Source organism: Ranitomeya imitator, chromosome 10, assembly GCF_032444005.1.
Source record: "Ranitomeya imitator isolate aRanImi1 chromosome 10, aRanImi1.pri, whole genome shotgun sequence".
Taxonomy (NCBI): Eukaryota; Metazoa; Chordata; class Amphibia; order Anura; family Dendrobatidae; genus Ranitomeya; species Ranitomeya imitator.
Genome location: NC_091291.1, coordinates 119,601,383 through 119,624,971, shown reverse-complemented (window position 1 = coordinate 119,624,971; position 23,589 = coordinate 119,601,383). Strand labels below are relative to the sequence as shown.

Here is a 23,589-nt window from a genome sequence, read left to right as displayed (position 1 = left end):
GTGATGTGAAAAGAGTCCTGTGCGAACTTTAGAGTTTTCCATTTTTAGGTGCCCATTTGCTGTCTTGGGCACAGAGAAGAAAGTGAACTGAAGTTGTTGTATTCTACCAAGGACGTTTTTTAGTACTTATGTTTATAATAGGACTACAGCACAGCACACATTAGGCCACCATCAGCCAAACCAGCCATTATCAACAGGTTCGGCCGACAGTCTAACGGGAAAGTGATCTCCAATCGGGTGGCTACATCCGATCACTTGTGTCTGAATTTTAAGAGTCCCCCTATTTTTTTCCTCACTCTTCCAAAACTGATTGCAGCAGTCACTTGAAGGGGTCAGCACTAGGGTTGAGCGAAACGGATCGTTCATTTTCAAAAGTCGCTGACATAGGTCTTAGGGGCGTGGACGCCTATCGCCATGTTGTCGCTTGTGCGCTGTAGCGATTTGCACTGTGTAACACCAGCTCTTCGAGAGAGAGAGAGAGAGAGAGAGAGAGAGAGAGAGAGAGAGAGAGAGAGAGAGAGAGAGAGAGAGAGAGAGAGAGAGAGAGAGAGAAAAAAAAAAAAAAAAAAAAAAATCCCATTGCCTTTGCATTGGGTTTCGTGTTTCGGTCGATCCTCGACTTTTCGCCATAATCGGCCGATTTCACTCGACTTTTGAGATAGTCGGGTTTCGCGAAACCCGGCTCGACCCTAAAAAAGTCAAGGTCGCTCAACCCTAGTCAGCACTAGTGATGAGCGAACGTGTTTGGATAAGGTGTTATCTGAGCATGCTCGGGTGCTAACCAAGTATAATCTGTGTACTCTAATAATGTGCTCGAGACCCCGCGATTGCATGTCTCGCGGCTTTTCAACAGACCGGCGACTCAAACATAGTATTCGAGCATGCCCGAGTCACTCGGATAGCACTCGAGCATGCTCAGATAACACCTTATCCCGGCACGTTCGTTCATCGCTAGTCGGCACTAAACATAAGAGGGACAAGGTCTCTGGAAAAAATAAAGCAGACACGTCTTTTCTGATCTTACCCATAATACCGGAGGACACATGGTGTGAAATTTAACAATGATCTTAACCAGACCACATACGTTCGATTAGAGGGGTTGTCTGGCAGGGAAAAATTCTAAAACCATCCATGATTTTAAAATACTGACCAAGATGCATTCTCGCCATCCAACATGGAGGTTTGTGCACCCTTGGTAGCGATCGGAAGTCACTAATCACCTGACCGCTGCAGCTAACCACATTTTCTGTGACTTCCGACCAGCTTTTTGCGATGTTGCATAGCTCCGAAGCAGTATGCGTTGGAACCAGAAGAAAAGCATGCCTTCAATGATTTTAAAGCCCATTTAACATCAAGGTGAACAAACCAGAATGTGTATGGACCCTCCACTATTGCATATACTGCCCTGATCAGTAATGCTTAAAGTCATGAAAATTTCCAGCACCAAGGTCACAATATATAGTAAAAAAACAAAACAAAACAAAAAACAATGTCCTGCAAAATCTGATGACCCCAACATCATCCCCTAAAACTAAATCAATAGCTCCTGAATGGCTTCTATACACGAGGAGCGAAGTAAGGTGATGCCACCTGATGGATAAGTCTCCCTCCTTGGCAGCCATGCTGACCACAGCCAGGCTCCCCGCAGCCAGGCTCCCCGCACTCTATGGGGACATTCATAGACACCCGAGAGATTCCAGCCAAACCTCAGGAAATCCTGTTATGTCAGCGGGATTTCCCGTATCATCTAGTATAAGGGGCACATGGCAGCAAGAGGTGAAAAGGTTAATTAAAAGGGGGGTTGTCATCCATAGATGACATTGCACAGTACCCAATGGGTTAATGATGGGACCCTTTAAATATCTCCTACTCGTCATCAATACCCAAAACCTCGGCCACATACGAAGTACCTGACGGAGGCAAATCCCTGATCTGTCGCCGAGCTTGTGAAGCGTTTGCAGCACATGTCAGCAGTCTGGCGGCATTACGTAGCAGGCGGGGAGCAGATTGCGGGGCCTCGGCTCCCTGCTCCGACATGTGCACACCCCGCAGGCTTGTCACAGGTCAGCAGATGCAGCCGCCGGATCTGCCTCCACTTGCAGCGATTGCTTAACAGAAATGAGCGGTGACACGGGAGCCGATCACACGTGAGTCACCGCAGATCTAGCGAGCGGCTGAGACGGAGAGTCTATGGGCTGAACCAGCCCTCGTAATGCCTCAATGGGGTAATTACAGCTTCAAAATGAATGGGAAGGAGGAATGAGAAGTATGCCGGACCGCGTCACACTGCCCAGTATATATGTATACTCCATCAGAGCAACGTGAAAGCGGAGACATGTCGGTGATTAGGCCGAACGCTTTTCTTATTTCTGGGATTATTTGACACTAGATGGTGGCCCGATTCTAATGCATCGGGTATTCTAGAATATGCATGTCCACGTAGTATATTGCCCAGTCACGTAGTATATTGCCCAGCAACAGAGTATATTGGCCAGCCACGGAGTATATTGGCCAGCCACGGAGTATATTGGCCAGCCACGGAGTATATTGGCCAGCCACGGAGTATATTGGCCAGCCACGGAGTATATTGGCCAGCCACGGAGTATATTGGCCAGCCACGGAGTATATTGGCCAGCCACGGAGTATATTGGCCAGCCACGGAGTATATTGGCCAGCCACGGAGTATATTGGCCAGCCACGGAGTATATTGGCCAGCCACGGAGTATATTGGCCAGCCACGGAGTATATTGGCCAGCCACGGAGTATATTGGCCAGCCACGGAGTATATTGGCCAGCCACGGAGTATATTGGCCAGCCACGGAGTATATTGGCCAGCCACGGAGTATATTGGCCAGCCACGGAGTATATTGGCCAGCCACGGAGTATATTGGCCAGCCACGGAGTATATTGGCCAGCCACGGAGTATATTGGCCAGCCACGGAGTATATTGGCCAGCCACGGAGTATATTGGCCAGCCACGGAGTATATTGGCCAGCCACGGAGTATATTGGCCAGCCACGGAGTATATTGGCCAGCCACGGAGTATATTGGCCAGCCACGGAGTATATTGGCCAGCCACGGAGTATATTGGCCAGCCACGGAGTATATTGGCCAGCCACGGAGTATATTGGCCAGCCACGGAGTATATTGGCCAGCCACGGAGTATATTGGCCAGCCACGGAGTATATTGGCCAGCCACGGAGTATATTGGCCAGCCACGGAGTATATTGGCCAGCCACGGAGTATATTGGCCAGCCACGGAGTATTAGCATACGCAGCATGAATAGTAAAAAGTTGGTCACACAGGGTTAATAGCGGTGTAACCGGAGTGCGTTACACTGCGCTCCGGTAATGCTGGCATTAACCCTGTGTGAGGGATGACTGGATGACTGGAGGGGAGTATGGAGCGGGCATTGACTGCGGGGAGGAAAGAGCGGCCATATTGCCGCCGGACTGTGGCTGTCCCTGATTGGTCGTGGGAATGGTTGTGGGCATTTTGCCACGACCAATCAGCGACTTGGATTCCATGAAAGACAGAGGCCGCGACCAATGAATATCCGTGACAGAAAGAAGGACAGACGGCAGTGACCCTTAGACAATTCTATAGTAGATTCTCCAGGATATGACTTGTGATGATCAAGCTCTGTATGGCAGGGAAAACGCCTATACTTCACTGCAGCCGCTTTACAGGCCAGACTTAAAAGGGTTTGTTTTCTTTTTTGTTATAGAAGTTGCAATTTGCCTTTATAAAAATTAATTCTGCTTTACTCACCCTCCCGGGGTCCGGCACACAGTCTCTGTGTCTGTTATTATCTGCAGCGCAGAGTCAATAGTGCTGGCGCTCAATGGCTCTGCTCGAGTTGATGGGACGCACCACAGAGCTCACAGATTGGCTGCAGCACTGACAGCGCTGCAGCTAATAACAGAGATGGACCTGGGGAGGGTGAGTTGATGGGACGCACCATAGAGCTCAGATTGGCTGCAGCACTGACAGCACTGCAGCTTATAACAGAGATGGACCTGGGGAGGGTGAGTTGATGGGACGCACCATAGAGCTCAGATTGGCTGCAGCACTGACAGCGCTGCAGGCAATAACAGTGATGGACTTGGGGAGGGTGAGCACATTTGTTTTGGGGGGGGTTTAACAAACAGCAGTAAGAACACCCGGGGAAAACTAAACCACGCAGATTCTAACTCATCCCTTTCACCTATAAGTCTATAAGCCTTCATGTATCTACATATAATAAGTCCCCCAGGTGGGAAGGCGTCCCGCTGGAGTCAGGGTTTCCTTCTTTGTGCACCTTAAGCACACCACGTCCAGGATATCCACAGCTCGGGACTGTCCCGTTATGGAGGTTCTTCTATCATTCATATAACTACATCACTGCTGAGTGCTGTATACGGCCTGATGTGTCTCCCCTACCAGAATCGGCCACAATAGACCCCATACGAGAAGCAGTGGTATATAAAGAGCTGCCATATGGGGGGGGGGGGGGGCTAGTGTAAAGGTTTCCCGTGTCCATTTCCTCTCTGCACCATGACTGCGTCACGGCTTCCTCCTTCACCTGGCAGCGTCCCAAGACATGGTGCACAAGTAGTGGAGGCGTTCGTGTACAGGGCTGGAGCAGCGAGGGCTCTGCACCCTGTAGCGTCGCTCAGTTCAGCCCCTATTAAAAGAGAATAATCAATACGGAACACTGTACAACCCCTTTAAAGGGAATCTCATATTTGCGGTCTTGTTGTTGAGAAATCTTATATTTTTCTTGATCCTAATGATTTCTTCCAGATATGCGGTGCTGTAAGAAACCCCTGCCTTCATTGTAATACATACCGCCTCCCATCAGCGTCAGTTATGGCCCCGGAATCATTCGCCTGCGCCCTGCACTCCTCCAGAAATCCATACCTTATCCTCCCTTCTGTGGGCGCTGTACTCAGATCTTCTGCACAGGCGAGTCACTGTGACCTCCGGTGTGCGCGCCTATAATATGCTCTCCCCACTTCCTCCCTGCACAGTCATCGCTAGGAACCATGTGTACATGGTGATGACTATGCAGGGAGGAAGTGGGGAGAGCACATTATCGGTGCACATGCAGGTTACAGAAGCGGAAGTCGCCTGCGCAGAAGATCCCCAAGTGCAGCGCCCGCAGAAGGGAGGACGAGGTATTTCTGAGGGAGTGGAGGATTCCGGGGCCGTGTCCGACGCTGATGGGAGCAAGTATTACAGTGAAGACAGGAAATTCTTCCAAGACCCGGAGCCTGGAAGAAATCATTAGCATAAAGCCAGAATAGAACATTTCTAACATTAATATGAGGCATACAGGAGGGACTGGTGTAATATTTCTATAACCTGCTTGTTCATATTAATAGGTCTTATACGTTCCAGGGGTGACAGATTCCCTTTTTAAATTGTCAAAAATTAACAGTTTGTGCTCTTATTTTATTCCCGCTGCTCCCCTGAGTATTCAGTTTGTTTGTTTTTTTCCCCAAATCCACCATAAAGTTCCAGAGACGTGAGCCTTCTCATTTGTTGGTAATTTTTGTGGTCTTTAGTGACTGGGGGCATGACTTCAGGGGCAATTATGCAGAGCAGCCTATCGACATGCCCCTGAGGATCCCGAGAGCCATACTCCAATAAAAATTAGGGGCAAATGAAAATAGAATTAGACTTACCGGTAATTTGGAACCTTCCACGACAGCAGTATCGGAGAATGTCTCCCCGCCCTAATAGGGGACAGGAAATAAAGAGGATATATACCCCTCCCCTTCCTGCAACCACCAGTAGCATGTATAGTTACCACTTAAGTGCAGGAATCATCCAATAAGAATATCAGATAGGGAGGGAAATTAGTGCTGTCGTGGAAGGTTCCTTGAAACCGAATTACCGGTAAGTCTAATTCTATTTTCTCCAGTCACCTTCCACGACAGCAGTGTCAGAGTAATGCCAACAGCTAATTTCTTAGGGAGGGACAACTGCCTGCAGAACGCGTCTGCCAAATGATAGGTCCCTGTTGAACTTTAGTCTGTAGTGCCTGGTGAATGTATGGACTGACGACCAGGTGGCGGCGCTGCATATCTGCTCAGACGATGCGTTCCCTCTCTCTGCCCAGGAAGTCGAGACTGAACGGGTGGAGTGGGCTTTCAGCGATGCCGGGGGTGCAAGCTTCTGGGATGAATATGCAAGACAAATGGCCTGTTTGATCCAGTTAGCGATCGTACTTTTAGCTGCTTTTTTGCCTTTATTCCATCCTGTCAACTGGACGAATAGGTTTTAGTCTATCCTCCAACTTTCCGTCAGTTGGAGGATAGAAAAGGACCACCCTGCGGACATCCAGGGTGTGAAAGGCTTCTTCCTTCGGATTAGAGGGATTTGGACAGAATGAGGGTAGAACTATATCCTGACTTCTGTGGAAATCCGAGACCACCTTAGGCGTAAAGGAAGGGTCTAGCTTACAGATTATGCTATCCATGATTATGGTTAAGTATGGCTCCTGTACTGACAAGGCCTGCAGCCGTCTTTTGGTTACCCTGGACACCTGTACATCTACTTTAGGTATTTCCCATAAAGAACAGTCCCCATCAAGATGGAAACGATTCTTTAATTCTGACGGGACACTCAAACCTTTCTCGGGTAGGCCCCACTCATGAAGGACAAGATTTTCAATGTTTTCATGTATAGGGAACCGCTTCGGCGTCCTGGGTTTTAACCTCCCAAACATATCATCCTGAACGGACTGGCTCGCTACCTCCTCCTCCACCCCCATGGTTCCCCTCACCATGGAAATTAGCTCTTCCATATCTTCGGAAGAGAAGAGATATTTTTTATTATCTGATCTGGGGGTGGAAGTGGAACCCTCATTCTTCCAGATGTCCTCCGAACCCGAGGTACGGATCTCGCCGGTGTCAGAATCCACAGGAGCCATCTTCCTTTTCTTAGGAGGAGGGGGCTGTGGTGTCGGGGCCTGGGACAGGGCCGCCATAGAGGACTGGACCTCCTGTCCGATGAGGGTTCTTATGCTGTCCAGAAGAGAGGGCTGTTCACTACGCAGCACTTCATCCGTGCATGGTTGGCAGAGCTTTTTCTTATAAGTGGAGGGAAGCATGGACGCACATGCACCACACTTGCGGCTGGGCATCTTATCCTTTTTAGGGGCAGGGACCTTGTCTCCCTAAAACGAGAGAGAAAGGTGAACTAAGTCACTTTATAATTATCTGGACAGCAAGGGACCTCAACCACTACTTACAGTAGGAGGGTGAACGCTGGGCTCTGCAGAAGCAGAGTGCTGGGGTTTGTCGCCGTCCGTAGGGTCAGTCACCAGTCACAGAGGGGACATAGACAAATGGGCCTTACCTGGAGGCTTTCCCAAGACCAGGAATAAATAGTATCGAGGTCGCCAGCGAGTTTAGTGCTCCTCCTCCTCCTCCCTAGGGTCCGTAGCAAGCAACGCCCGTCATGGCTGCCGCAGGATCAGGACGCCGGCCGGCGCGCGCTCCAGCGCATAGGGACGAAACCGGAAGTTAGGGTGCGTCACTTCCTCTTTAAAAGCTGCTTATGTTCTCAATAGTTGTGGCCATTGCATGTCCCACTTGTTTACCTCCAGCAGTGGTCCCCAAAACTACAAATCCCAGCACGCCTTGCTTCCCACTTGTAAATAGGTCAGTGTGCATGCTTCTCTATAACCATTATATAACATCGCCTACAAGAACTTTAAAATAATTATAGTTACTGTGCCATTATATTATTCTACACGGCCAAAACTACGTGAACGCCCCTCCTAATTAATGGCCACACCCAATGCTAGCAGATATAACAAACACGAGGCCATACGATCAACATATACAAATACCAGCAGGAGAGCAAGACTCCGGGATTTCAAGATAGTCTTAAGAATAAAAATAAAATTATACACATTAATAGAATTAATCTCTATTGCAGAATATCAGCACAACTCTTGCTTACACAGGCTGCCAATAACGATAATTTTTGAGCTTGCTTAAAAATTATCGCACCAGATGCATTTTGCACAACCTTTAGGTGATTGCCGGCCTGCTTAGATGGGCTGATAATTGGGAGAGGAGCCTTAATATGGAACAATTCCTCCTCCGTTTATGGGCTTAACAGGTCACCAGATTTACAAATCATCACCAATAGCTGAGCAACATCAGGCAAGATGGAATTATCGCCAACCAGTGACTGATCTTGGATGGTACATGGGTCCTGGACAACCATATGTTGCCTCAATGGTGAGCCCCCCTCCCCCAGTCAGCTAGCTGCTATCTGTGAGAAAACCTGTGAAATAAGTGTCTCATTTCCCTGCAGCGCCACCACAGGTGAACTTAAGCATTACACTATATCTGAGAAAATCAAATGGGCTGTCTGTAGAACATAAAACAGGAAAGGTCGTCCACCGTACCCGCTCTCCATTCTGGTTCAGATGAGGATCCTAGATATTGCATCCCCTGCTAATAATGCAAAATTCTGAATAAAGCATATACAGAAGCTATCCAATCACACAGAAGAATGGCCACCAGGAGGCATTAAGGGAAACTGGACCAAGACTTATGAAAAAAAAAAAACCCCCGCTGAATTGATGTTAATAAAACGTTTAATCATTACAGGGGCTGATGTGACACTATAAAGGGCCCAGCAAGAAAACTGCAGAGAGAAAGCTGCTCACAGCGAGCCCTCCAGAGATCAGCCCATCTTTGGGCTTAGAGCTGCTCCCAAGCCTACGTAAAGTTGAGCTCAAGTTCACTATAATGGGATCCTTAAAGAAGCAACAACTTTTTTTTTCACATACCTAAACCTGGGTAACAGTTAGTGCAATGTCAGTGTGTAAAGTCGCCGATCATCATCTTCTCCGGTATCCAGCGCCGCTTCTCTGTCGAGTCGCATTGCGCTCAATGAGCTGGAAGTCGCTTTTACGTTGTAAGTCTATGGAGCCTCGTTCTGATGCAGAAGAGCGGAGCGGCGCTGTACGCCGGAGAAGACTGCGATCGCCAACTATATGCACAACAGATCCTTCTTGGCAGATGGGGACTCACTGCCGAGAACAATGGCCGCCCATAATTACAGATCATTCCGTGCACATCATTAAAGGCGCTTTGCATGTGTAAACAGGCTACTAAACGACCACCCATTGATAAATATTTACCGCTCAGTCATTTAAAGGGAATGTCAGCAGGATTCCAGATCCTAAACTATTTATATGCGCATGTGACTTTCAGAGACAGGTCCAGGAATACCTTTACATGGCCGGTCTGTTCCTCCTAACTGAAAAATCAGCTTTGAATTGATATGCAAATAAGTCTGTAGGCCGGAAGCCTCTGTCACTTCACCTTGCCCTCATTCAGATTTGCACACCTAAGTATATATTCTTTATATTTTTTTGTCCCGATTGTATTTAGCATCTACACCTTCACTCCATTTTATTTTTCATTTTTTATTGTTTATCTTACAGCAATCCCATCCCTCGTTCACCTTTATTTATTCATTTCCACCTCCACACATTCATTCCCCCTTTTGCCTTGCCGATTTCCAGCGGTGCCTTGTCCCTGTAGTTACCATCAACATGCATGATGCTGCTGGCTGTGCGCATGCACGATGCTGCTGGCTGTGCGCATGCACGATGCTGCTGGCTGTGCGCATGCACCTGCTTGTGTCCCGGCTGTGCGCCGCCCCCCTGTGTCTCCATGAGCCTGGTGCGCCAGATTACATCAGTGTTCCGGCGTCATTGGTCACATGACACGCGGGCCCACCATTTCCGGGTCCTCCGAGCGGCGCATGCGCCATGTTGCCCAGCCTCATCATACCGATTCCTTTGCTATTTAAACCCCTCGTTTCTTACCGGACACTGCACCCTGACGAAGGACGTTGTCTGAAACGCGCGTCGGGGTACGTGTTCGCACCTGTACAGTACATCACCAGGTAACATGATTACTCTATATCTTATTTATACACATGTGAGAGGTGCATGCAGCAGCACTATTTACATTTTAATTTCTATTTTTGTGCCTTCTCTGCGTGCCTATAGCTACCTATTGATTATGTGCATCCTGCTTCTAATATTTCTTCATGTTTTCCTGGTGTACATATTACAGTGAATCACAGCATGTAACCAGTACTAGTATATCATGGTACTGTGACCTATATTACTATCTCTCAGTCCATTGAATTAACCTATTACGGTACCTCTGATTTATACTGGCGATTTAACTATTTGAATAACGGTATTCATTTTTTACTCTTTTGCACTCTACTTTTTAATGTGCTTACATTTTATACATTCATTTGCTCATATGCGCGGGCACCTCTGTGGTTGTGCCACCATTTCACCACTTATTTCAATAAAGGTGTTTTATCATTACCTCTTGTCACCTATACTCAGTTTTTCCTCTATTGGTTCTTTTCTAAATATCCAGATGGTCTGCTATTTTTTCCATTGTTGCGCATATGTATCACGTATATTTCACTAGTGACTGATGAAGCACAACAGTGAGAGTGAGAATATATATATATTGCACTTGTTCAGTTTGTTCTGCTCTGTAAAAGCAATGCAAGGTGCTTACAATCTTGACTTAACATTTAGGCTATGTGCACACGTTGCGGATTTGACGCTGCAGATTCGCAGCAGTTTTACATGCGGTGTACAGTACCATGTAAACCTATGGAAAACCAAATCCGCAGTACACATGCTGCGGAAAATACAGCCCGGAAACGCTGCGGTTTATTTTCCGCAGCATGTCAATTCTTTGTGCGGATTCCGCAGCGTTTTACACCTGCTCCATAATTGGAATCCGCAGGTGTGAAAACACAAGTGAAATCCGCACAAAAAAACGCGGTAAATCCGCAGGTAAAACGCAAGCCGTTTTAACCTGTGGATTATTCAGAATCTGAAAGGAAAATCCGCAACGTGTGCACGTACCCTTAAAGTGCTTGTACATGAAAGACTTATCTGTCCAGAGGAAAGGGGATACATCTGATCCCTCGGGGTCCCGTGTCCTGAACAGACCTGACCATTCACACCGGATCTGCTGGAAATTGTTCCAACCCTCAGGAAATGCCTTTACTCAACACCCCATGGGAAATCCTTATCTACCGCTGGAAATCACATGAGTGGATTTCACAATTCAACCTCATAGAAAAATTTAATGAGCCGGGCACCAATTTCGTATGCAGGTAAATTCCAGTCCAAAAGGTCGGTGACATCACGGCACATGCTCCATTATATTCTATGCAGAGAGACAATTCATGCATGACGCGCACATCTCGCCTCGCCCACTGGGCTCACACATTGCCGTAATCGCTGGGATATGACTATACACTTTGCCATTGATCACTACCACAACGGTGACAGAGACCGGGAGGGACGCCAGAGGAAATCAGGTTCCTGTCCAGCTTCTGTGCTCAGGCAGAGCTCAGGAAACTGAAGCTCCTCCTGACAGTATCCAACTGACAGATGTAGGGCTCGTTACAGTGTATCAGCGCGTTTACAGTGTATTTACAAGAGATTGCTGGAGTTTTGGAAACAAGACTAGTTCATTTTTATTTATTTATCTTACTTTCAGTTTCTGGATGTGAACAGGAAGGAATCCTTTTGCTGATAACTGGTTTTACAAAGTAATTTAAAGGGGCTGTCTCATGGTCATTCTTCAGGAGGGAATGGTTCCCCAGCTTCACGGTCCGATCTATATAGCCTGACTGCGCCATTATACAAAGCAGCAGCAGGACAAATACTGCTTACTAATACACACAACATCCAGTAATGAACACCATTGTATGCCCTTGTTCTTATTCCAAATGCACATTTTACTGCCACAATTCTGAGCTGAAAGCAGCAATAAGAAATCTGCCATAATTGGGAAAAGAAAAAAAAAAAAAGGCAAAATCAACGGGATCGGACGACAGTCTACCATGTTTGGAGGCCCAGAAAAAGGATTGTTAGCTATCTGGCATGACCGATTTCAGACAGCAGATCCTTCTGTTCTCCCCGAGAGAAGCCACCGACAGATCTCTCAGAACACAAATGCTCGGCAGAGACGCTGAGGATCAGGCACAGAGAACATTGCATAAGCCGTGCAACAAGATGCATTACTGCACTTGGCGGATGCATGCAAGTTTTAGAATGGCCCGGCAACCTACAGTAATCCACGAGCGGACGGTACCCGTGGCTCGGCCGCTCTCACAGTACTGCACAAACGTCCCAGAGAGAGCCACATCTGTTCTATATAGCAGATCTGTAATTCACCCCCCTGTATTTGAGGTCTGAGAGGTGCTAGTGTAGAGCACTGTGCACAAAATTACAGCTCGCTAGCTTTTACAAAATCCAAAATTGCACCTCCAAGCATGCCCTGCTGGGAATTCCATATTTGCAAGAGATAAAAAGAGCTGCAGGCTGGTGGCCGCCTGCGTGGATGAAGCATAGTGGGACTCGGTGCCACCTTATGACCAGACAGGTTATGGAAGTGATCTGTATTGTGCCGGACTTGTGCTCTCCGCATACAAGGAGAATCAGGATATACAACGATAACATCTAGGAGAATAACAGGAAAGGGGTCATCAGCCGCCTCTCCCCCACCTCTGGAACTCGGCATTCACTATACCGGGCAACCATGAGCGTGTCGTTACATTGTGCCACAAAGGGTTAATAATACATCAGAGAATCTCCTGAGACTTTCCTATAGATTACCTGGGAGGTCAAAAGAAAAGGTGCAGTGCAAAAAAATCTCTCTAAGTGTACGTTCACATTTGCGTTCTGCCGGGCTGCGTCGGGCGCAGCCGCGGCGACGCATGCGCCACGCGCCCCTATATTTAACATGGGGGGGGCGCATGGACATACGTTGTGCTGCGTTTTGCGACGCATGCGTTTTTTGCCGCAAGCGTGGGGCGCAGAAAACGCAGCAAGTTGCATTTTTTTTGCGTCCAAATTTCGGCAAAAAAGGATGCATGCGTCGCAAAACGCTGCGTTTTAGCGTGCGTTTTGTTGCGTTTTTGTTTGGGTTGTGCGTTGCGTCTTCGACGCAACATCGCACAACGCAAATGTTAACGTAGCCTAAGAAAGTGGTTGAAAGTAAAGAAGAGGAGTATCTGTCACAGTCTGGATAATTGGGTGGTCTCTTCGAGGCTTCAGAGTCACTTGAAGGTGGATTCCACAGGATAGGGGTCTCTAGCCCCTATTACGCCCCAATGCACAGAAATTGAGCAGTGGTTAACCCAAGCGTCCTGCCGATCAATTCATTATCAGTAATCATGTATAGCCTGACCGTGTTCATGATGACAGCACCATTCATGTTCCTCATCGCTGGGGCCGTGCTCTACGGGGAGGTGGGGAATGAGCGATACGGGTCGTATGTGACACAACCCCTTTTAAAACTTAAAGTGAGGTGTTGTTTCGGGAAGACTGTAGGTATTTATTTATTTATTTTTATCTTCTACAAGTGGAACCAAAAAGTTACTAACCAAACCGGAGCGGATCAGGCAATAGATGGATAACACCACGCGAGCGGTAGGCCCTGTCGACAGACAATAAGAACTTTCTTGAGTAGTCAGAGATTATTATTTCTGGGGCCATCTCAATATTTTCATTCATTGCTAGTCATCTGTGTGTGCCAATGACCTGCAGAGACCGTACGTAATAACTGATGCCATTGTGGGGTGGCCGCCAGCTGCCAACAGGCAATGGTCTGCCCAGCCCTGGTCGCAAACATAGGAGACTATTCTCGGGGCAGAGTCAGATGCCAGCTGTCACAACGAAGACTCAAGAGATGGGATTAAGAAACATTTGTAAAGGTGAAGCAGTGGCTTCATGACACAGCTGTACTAGGCATTAGGTAGATGAGGGAAGATGGACACAAGACCCCCAACGTTAAAAGAAAAAAAATATAGAACTCATCAAAAGTCAAGTCATCAGCTTCTTATAGAATTCCTGCAGTTTAACAAACTTTTAATGGGGCATAAATGTTTCACAAATATTGCAAATATCCCCAAATTTTTTTTTTTTATCTCTGGGGTTTTCCAAACGTGAAAAAATTATTCCCGGAATTAAACATTATCCCTTATCTGAAGGAAAGGGGATAAAATAATCATTGAATGTGCAGTCCAATCGCTGCGACCTCCAACGATCAGAAGAATGGGGCTCGGGAACCTTACCGTGCAGGGTCGCACCCTGAATAAAGGCGCGTTCACGCTTGACCTGCACTGCATTCATTGTCTATGGTCCTGCTGGATGAAGTGGAGTACAATCCTCCGCTATATCCTCCGGCAGGGCCATAGAGAAAGAATGCAGCGCAGGTCAAGCGTGAACGCGCCTTTACTCAGGGTGGGACTCTGCACGGTAAGGCTATGTGCACACGTTCTGGATCTCCAGCAGGAAAAACGCTGGGTAAAATATATTTTTTAACATGCATTTTGTAGCATATTTTTCCCCCCACTCAGTAGTACGGGTTAAATACGCTGTAAAACCGCTATAATATTTGACATGCTGTTGATTTGAGTCTGCAAGGAAAAGATAAGAAAAGCGTGCATGAGACTTCAGGGACCTCATTCACTTTGCTGGTTCTGTAAATCGGTGTATTTGTTGCCGGAAAATACGCAGCAAGTGTGCACATAGCCCTAGGGTCTAGAGCGCTGATTGCAGAATGGCTGGGGTGCCCTATTGATCAGTAAGTAATCCCTGATTTATAGTTATTACTTTTAAATCACCCTTTAATACCGATGACCACACCATTAGGATAGATTGGGGGGATCCAGTAGTACCCCAATCAGCTGAGTGAGCCTTACACCGCACTGGAGCCCTCTCCATTAACCTGTATTCACGACTTCGGCAAGATATATGAACAGCACCTTCAGCCCATCGATCATTGGGGTGATGGCGGCATCTGAAATTGATGACTTGCACCAAGGCCTCATTCAAACCTCCGTGTTCTGTGTTTTTACGTATACAACAAGTACCCAATATAATCTGAGGCTGTTCACATGTTAGTTTTTTTTTTTGCGGACATCATCAGTCACAGATAAAAAGTATCAATACAAGTCTATGAAGATGAAGGACAGCACACGGATGGCATCAGTGTACAGTCCGTATTCTGCCCGTGATTAAACACTGCAGTATGAGAAGCGTCGTCATTTATCCATAAATGAAAATCACTGACGAAACACCGATGGTAACAAAAAATCCGATACACGAACCAAACACGGATGGTAAAAAACTGGCACCCGGACCAAACACGGATGGTAAAAAACTGGCACCCGGACCAAACACGGATGGTAAAAAACTGGCACCCGTACCAATCACGGATGGTAAAAAACTGGCACCCGTACCAATCACAGATGGTAAAAAACTGGCACCGTACCAAACACGGATGGTAAAAAACTGGCACCCGTACCAATCACGGATGGTAAAAAACTGGCACCCGGACCAAACACGGATGGTAAAAAACTGGCACCCGGACCAAACACGGATGGTAAAAAACTGGCACCCGTACCAATCACGGATGGTAAAAAACTGGCACCCGTACCAATCACGGATGGTAAAAAACTGGCACCCGTACCAATCACGGATGGTAAAAAACTGGCACCGTACCAAACACGGATGGTAAAAAACTGGCACCCGTACCAAACACGGATGGTAAAAAACTGTCACCCATACCAAACCCGGATGGTAAAAAACTGGCACCCGTACCAAACCCGGATGGTAAAAAACTGGCACCCATACCAAACACGGATGGTAAAAAACTGGCACCCGTACCAAACCCGGATGGTAAAAAACTGGCACCCGGACCAAACACGGATGGTAAAAAACTGGCACCCGTACCAATCACGGATGGTAAAAAACTGGCACCCGTACCAAACACGGATGGTAAAAAAACTGGCACCCGTACCAATCACGGATGGTAAAAAACTGGCACCGTACCAAACACGGATGGTAAAAAACTGGCACCCATACCAAACACGGATGGTAAAAAACTGGCACCCGTACCAAACCCGGATGGTAAAAAACTGGCACCCGGACCAAACACGGATGGTAAAAAACTGGCACCCGTACCAATCACGGATGGTAAAAAACTGGCACCGTACCAAACACGGATGGTAAAAAACTGGCACCCGTACCAAACACGGATGGTAAAAAACTGTCACCCATACCAAACCCGGATGGTAAAAAACTGGCACCCGTACCAAACCCGGATGGTAAAAAACTGGCACCCATACCAAACACGGATGGTAAAAAACTGGCACCCGTACCAAACCCGGATGGTAAAAAACTGGCACCCGGACCAAACACGGATGGTAAAAAACTGGCACCCGTACCAATCACGGATGGTAAAAAACTGGCACCCGTACCAAACACGGATGGTAAAAAAACTGGCACCCGTACCAATCACGGATGGTAAAAAACTGGCACCGTACCAAACACGGATGGTAAAAAACTGGCACCCATACCAAACACGGATGGTAAAAAACTGGCACCCGTACCAAACCCGGATGGTAAAAAACTGGCACCCGGACCAAACACGGATGGTAAAAAACTGGCACCCGTACCAATCACGGATGGTAAAAAACTGGCACCCGTACCAAACACGGATGGTAAAAAAACTGGCACCCGTACCAATCACGGATGGTAAAAAACTGGCACCGTACCAAACACGGATGGTAAAAAACTGGCACCCGTACCAAACACGGATGGTAAAAAACTGTCACCCATACCAAACCCGGATGGTAAAAAACTGGCACCCGTACCAAACCCGGATGGTAAAAAACTGGCACCCATACCAAACACGGATGGTAAAAAACTGGCACCCGTACCAAACCCGGATGGTAAAAAACTGGCACCCGGACCAAACACGGATGGTAAAAAACTGGCACCCGTACCAATCACGGATGGTAAAAAACTGGCACCCGTACCAAACACGGATGGTAAAAAAACTGGCACCCGTACCAAACCCGGATGGTAAAAAACTGGCACCCGTACCAAACACGGATGGTAAAAAACTGGCACCCGTACCAATCACGGATGGTAAAAAACTGGCACCCGGGCAAAACACTGATGGTAAAAAACTGATACACCAGACAAAGTACTGATGTCATACATACAGTTTTTTTTGTGTAAGTGACCAATCAGGAACGTGTGAATGATGCCCCAGACTGATTTGCTCATTTTCCAGCAGAGCTAAGTGGCCTATGAATGAGAGTTCCCATAACCGCTCATTCTGCAGATTAACCCATGTAATGGGTTTGTCAGAGAATACAACATTGATGACATATGCAACACCCACAAACAGCTGAAAAAAAAAAATAGTTTTCTATTACTTGGTCAACCTCTTGTCATATCCCTCCCTTGGCCCAGATAACATAAAGCCTATACTCACCGCCAGTGCTGTTCCCACGGTGTGGGCGCTTGCTCTCCCCGGGGCTCTAGTGCGGTGTTGTGACACCCAATCAGTGCTGGAATCACTGTCTGCGCCTTTGGACAAGTCAAACATGAAGAGGAAGCCAGGGATCAGCTGATCTTGGTCTTGCTCTTCATGATCGATTTGTCCAAGGTGCGGACAGTGACGCCAGCACTGATTGGGCGTAAGCGACACGTGTCACAACACCGGAGCACCGAGGAGAACGAGTGCTGACACCGCGGGAACAGCACTGGCAGTGAGTATAGGCTTTATTATTTTATGGGGGCCAAACATTTTGATCAAGAAGGGGGTTGTCCTAATAGTGGACAATCCTTTTACGCTCTGATGGTGGCCATATGTAAACAATGAGTTAAGATGAACAGCTCCCTTCAATGTGTAGCAGCCGCTGCAGAGTACTGCAGAACAGCTGCTATTCAATAGAATATATTCTATCCAGCAGGAGCTGACAACAGCTCATGGGTGAGGGTGTCAGACAGGTTATTAATACTAAGGATAAGCCATTAATATATCTTGATTTTTCATCACCACCTACAGGTATCCATCCCACTGCAGATCCCTACAAACCGTCCTTTCTCCAGGCAAAGCCAGCAGATCAGAGGGATCAATAAAAGCCAACTACCCACACAAGAAGTAAAAACACAGTTTCAGGTCCCTCCTTCACGATAATTCACGCTCCAAAAATCAGCCACCTTCACTGCAATATAATTGTGGGGATCCAGGAGGGCGAGGAGTGACCCGTGACCAGGTTTTCTCCACATACATGGGAGAGGACAGGAGCGGCCTATTACACACATTCACTTATTTATAGGTCTGTAAACTAAAAAAAACCTTGCATGTTACCAATGCTAACGTGATAAATCAAACCCATACCTTGTGTACACTGTAAGAAAATGACAGCGGACACACAAGACGGCAAGAAAGACATTCCTCTAATATCACAGTCCCACGTCCTGCCCATCGCTTTCAGGGCCGATTGTGTGAACAAGGACAGGAGGAGCTGGCAGGAAGCGATGGCCGAAAAAAGACACACTGTCAATACCGGACCCGTACACGGGCCGCAAGTCAACTAAAAAGCAGAAGTATCTACTACAACTCCCAGCATGCACTGACCGGATGGGATTAGATTGGTAAGGCTGCATTCACACATCCCTGCCCGACTTTTTAACGGAGAAGACACAGACCTATCAAGTATGTCCTATTTTAACCATGAAAAAAAATTGGATGCTTGGAGATTCACGAATCTCATTCCCGGCACTGATACTTCAATAGATCCTTTTAACTCAATGGGTCTGTGTATGGTTTAAAAAAAAATAAAATATATATATATATATATACACATACATGCACACCAAAAGTTTGGACACACCTCATTCAAAGATTTCTCTGTATGTTCATGACTATGAAAATTGTACATTCACATTGAAGGCATCAAAACTATGAATTAACACATGTGGAATTATATACTTAACAAAAAAGTGTGAAACAACTGAAATTATGTCTTATATTCTAGGTTCTTCAAAGTAGCCACCTTTTGCTTTGATGACTGCTTTGCACACTCTTGGCATTCTCTTGATGAGCTACAAGAGGTAGTCACCGGGAATGGTTTTCACTTCACAGGTGTGCCCTGTCAGGTTTAATAAGTGGGATTTCTTGCCTTATAAATGGGGTTGGGACCATCAGTTGTGTTGTGCAGAAGTCTGGTGGATACACAGCTGATAGTCCTACTGAATAGACTGTTAGAATTTGTATTGTGGCAAGAAAAAAGCGGCTAAGTAAAGAAAAACGAGTGGCCATCATTACTTTAAGAAATGAAGGTCAGTCAGTCCGAAAAATTGGGAAAACTTGGAAAGTGTCCCCAAATGCAGTTGCAAAAACCATCAAGTGCTACAAAGAACCTGGCTCACATGAGGACCGCCCCAGGAAAGGAAGACCAAGAGTCACCTCTGCTTCTGAGGATAAGTTTATCCGAGTCACCAGCCTCAGAAATCGCAGGTTAACAGCAGCTCAGATTAGAGACCAGGTCAATGCCACACAGAGTTCTAGCAGCAGACACATCTTTACAACTGTTAAGAGGAGACTTTGTGCAGCAGGCCTTCATGGTAAAATAGCTGCTAGGAAACCACTGCTAAGGACAGACAACAAGCAGAAGAGACTTGTTTGGGCTAAAGAACACAAGGAATGGACATTAGACCAGTGGAAATCTGTGCTTTGGTCTGATGAGTCCAAATTTGAGATCTTTGATTCCAACCACCGTGTCTTTGTGCAACGCAGAAAAGGTGAACGGATGGACTCTACATGCCTGGTTCCCACCGTGAAGCATGGAGGAGGAGGTGTGATGTGTGGGGGGGCTTTGCTGGTGACACTGTTGGGGATTTATTAAAAATTGAAGGCATACTGAACCAGCATGGCTACCACAGCATCTTGCAGCGGCATGCTATTCCATCCGGTTTGCGTTTAGTTGGACCATCATTTATTTTTCAACAGGACAATGACCCCAAACACACCTCCAGGCTATGTAAGGGCTATTTGACCAAGAAGGAGAGTGATGGGGTGCTACGCCAGATGACCTGGCCTCCACAGTCACCAGACCTGAACCCAATGGAGATGGTTTGGGGTGAGCTGGACCACAGAGTGAAGGCAAAAGGGCCAACAAGTGCTAAGCATCTCTGGGAACTCCTTCAAGATTGTTGGAAGACCATTCTCGGTGACTACCTCTTGAAGCTTATCAAGAGAATGCCAAGAGTGTGCAAAGCAGTCATCAAAGCAAAAGGTGGCTACTTTGAAGAACCTAGAATATAAGACATCATTTCAGTTGTTTCACACTTTTTTGTTAAGTATATAATTCCACATGTGTTAATTCATAGTTTTGATGCCTTCAGTGTGAATGTACAATTTTCATAGTCATGAAAATACAGAAAAATCTTTAAATGAGAAGGTGTGTCCAAACTTTTGAGAGAGAAAAAAAAAAAAAAAAAATATATATATATATATATATATATATATATATATATATATATATATATATATATATATACATACATATATATACATACACACACATACATACATACATACATACATATACACATACATATATACATACATACCACGGCTGCCAGCAGGTAAGAAGCGGGGTACTCCTTGTGGCCGATGGAAGGGGACGTGCGGATAAATTGGCACTAACTCCAGCACCACGTAATATTACATTTTGTCAGCATTGCATTGAATGGGCTGCATCATAAAAAATTATATGAAGAAGCTCTAAGAAAGGCAGAAGTTTAAACCATCCATCACTATACTGATACTAATACGACATAAATATTGCAGAAATGTGTATCCGGTCTAAAACATTTGCAGAAGCTGAGTCAAACATTTATTTTTCCCTTTATCACACATTGTAAGGATTCTTGCTCATATAGTGCAATCACTCGCCTTTCTAGGACCCTGAAAAGCTGAATTTTGGATGACATCACTTCCCAACATAGAGGATTGCCAGTAATAAGAAACTCAAGAAAACGAGAATTTCTTAAGCGATGTAACAATCTTGAACAATGTATCTGATAGAAATGTGTGTTATTTGCAGAGGAAATTAATATTTATAAATAAAAACCAGGACACACTAATAACAGAAAGAGAAGGAAAAGATAGTTTGTTCTCAGGGAGCTTTTCAAATGCATTTTTTTTGCAAGAAAAATGAAGTTTATGGACAGAAAACCTCAACAGAAATGACAGACATTTTCAATTAGTGGTTTTTGCTGCTTCCCCATTTTGATGTCAATGAGGATAAACTAAAGTAAAAAGAATTGACCTGCACGGTTTAAAAAAAAAATGATCCATAGGTCAAAAACAGAAGGGGGGATTATAGATCTTTCATATTGCTGTTACTGTAAAATGACAACTTTTTTACATCAAGGAACGAAAGGAGGAAGAAAAAATGAAAGAAGGAAAAGGATAGAGGGAAGAAAGGATAGAAGGAAGTGTCAGAAAAAGCTTAGGAGCAGAGAGGAGGCACAGACACCTCAGTGATGACACCCATCAGACTGGACCATCCTCATTTAAATGCAGTGTGGGAATAAGGCACATGATTTTGTGGGTTTAGAGGGGGAGTCCGGAGACAATATCCACATTTGTGGAATGCAGCACAGGAGCAGATAAAGGTGGTGACAGGGTCCCTTTAAAATATCAGTCTCCGAACCTGGGGCTAAAATAGCAAAGTAAACTTCACAGTACAGTCACACTCTGCGCTCACCGGCGTGACGCCCACCGTGATGTCACCACTACAGATGCCACTGCAAAATGCACAGCCCAGAAGCCATAAGTACAATGCACACTGTTACTCTGCAATCTTTAGCACAAATTCATAGATTTCTCGTCAAATTAAGGAGACCTAGTCTGAGTATTTTGCATCTGGGCCTTAATATAAATGTATCTATACACACATGCACTGAGCCCATCTTGGTGGCGGCCGCCTCACACAGCAGCATCCGGCAGATCACACAGATGCGGAGTCTGCATGAGGTGCATCAGGCTGGATGCAGGGTGACATATAGCAGGCGGCTGCCCCTCCTTCCTCCTCCCTGCTGCATTTCCGCCCTGCACCCCATCCCCCTATAGTCTCCATCATCCTCTGCCTCATCCATAATTGCAGAACATCAACAACAGCAGTTCCGGTGCCCCCCCCAGATCTAAGCAGCCACGGCGCCCCCCCCCCCCCCCAGATCTCAGCAGTCACGGCGCCCCCCCCCCCCCCCCCCAGATCTCAGCAGTCACGGTGCCCCCCCCCCCCAGATCTAAGCAGTCACGGTGTCCCCCCCCCAGATCTAAGCAGTCACGGTGCCCCCCCCCCCAGATCTAAGCAGTCACGGTGCCCCCCCCCCCGATCTAAGCAGTCACGGTGCCCCCCCCCCCGATCTAAGCAGTCACGGTGCCCCCCCCCCCCCCCCGATCTAAGCAGTCACGGTGCCCCCCCCCCCCAGATCTAAGCAGTCACGGTGCCCCCCCCCCCCATCTAAGCAGTCACGGTGCCCCCCCCCCCCCCCCGATCTAAGCAGTCACGGTGCCCCCCCCCGATCTAAGCAGTCACGGTGCCCCCCCCCCCCGATCTAAGCAGTCACGGTGCCCCCCCCCCCCCAGATCTAAGCAGTCACGGTGCCCCCCCCCCCCCAGATCTAAGCAGTCACGGTGCCCCCCCCCCCCCAGATCTAAGCAGTCACGGTGCCCCCCCCCAGATCTAAGCAGTCACGGTGCCCCCCCCCCAGATCTAAGCAGTCACGGTGCCCCCCCCAGATCTCAGCAGTCACGGTGCCCCCCCCCCAGATCTAAGCAGTCACAGTGCCCCCCCCCAGATCTCAGCAGTCACAGTGCCCCCCCCCAGATCTCAGCAGTCACAGTGCCCCCCCCCAGATCTCAGCAGTCACAGTGCCCCCCCCCAGATCTCAGCAGTCACAGTGCCCCCCCCCCCCAGATCTCAGCAGTCACAGTGCCCCCCCCCAGATCTCAGCAGTCACAGTGCCCCCCCCCAGATCTCAGCAGTCACAGTGCCCCCCCCCAGACCTCACCCCCATGTAGACAGAGCACTGCTCGGGGCCCCATTTCTGAATGTGCACTGATGTTGTCCCCCCAGGTTCAGTGATGGACCCTCCCTGAGGTGTGCGCCCCCCCGGATTATACACACACCCCAATACATCATGATGAACACCTCACGTACAGAGGCCAGGGTGCTGTCACCCCCTTTAATGACTGAACACCCCCTACCATCTACCGAAAACCAGCAGTATCAGTGCAACCATGTCACCCGACACCAGAAATCCGGGTCACTACACACCCGCTCCGGGAGCCACCCCGTCACCCGGAGCAGAGAGCGCGGCCTGGACACACACAATGCCGGGTGCAGGCCGGGAACTACATCACTCTCTCTATGGGCGAAGCCGGAGGTCCTGGCCGCCCACTGCAGGGAGCCCTGTATGCGGCGTCCCGGTTCTCGGCCACCGTACAGTGCCCTCGCCGCCGCACACCGGGCCGCTCCGACCCTCCCCAATACTCCCCCCGCCGTCTTACCGGCCGGGTAACTGCGCCCACCTACCTCACTCTCTCCCCGTCTCTCCACCGGGCGTTGGCAGCTCTACACAGGGTTTCCTCGGCTGATGGGCAGGGGCAAGCAGAACGTCATTACGTCACCACGTTCGA

At 47.6% G+C, this 23,589-nt stretch overlaps 1 protein-coding gene across 2 annotated transcripts in view; it reads right to left on the bottom strand.

The window, feature by feature from the left end:
- The window catches only part of CDC42 (cell division cycle 42), a 44,918-nt gene extending 21,334 nt beyond the window's left edge, over positions 1-23,584 (bottom strand). For both annotated transcript variants that reach the window (XM_069741487.1, XM_069741488.1), the window contains exon 1: positions 23,486-23,584. The gene's annotated coding sequence lies outside the window, so the exon portion shown is untranslated. The remainder of the gene's footprint in view (positions 1-23,485) is intronic.
- Positions 23,585-23,589: the final 5 nt, after the last annotated feature.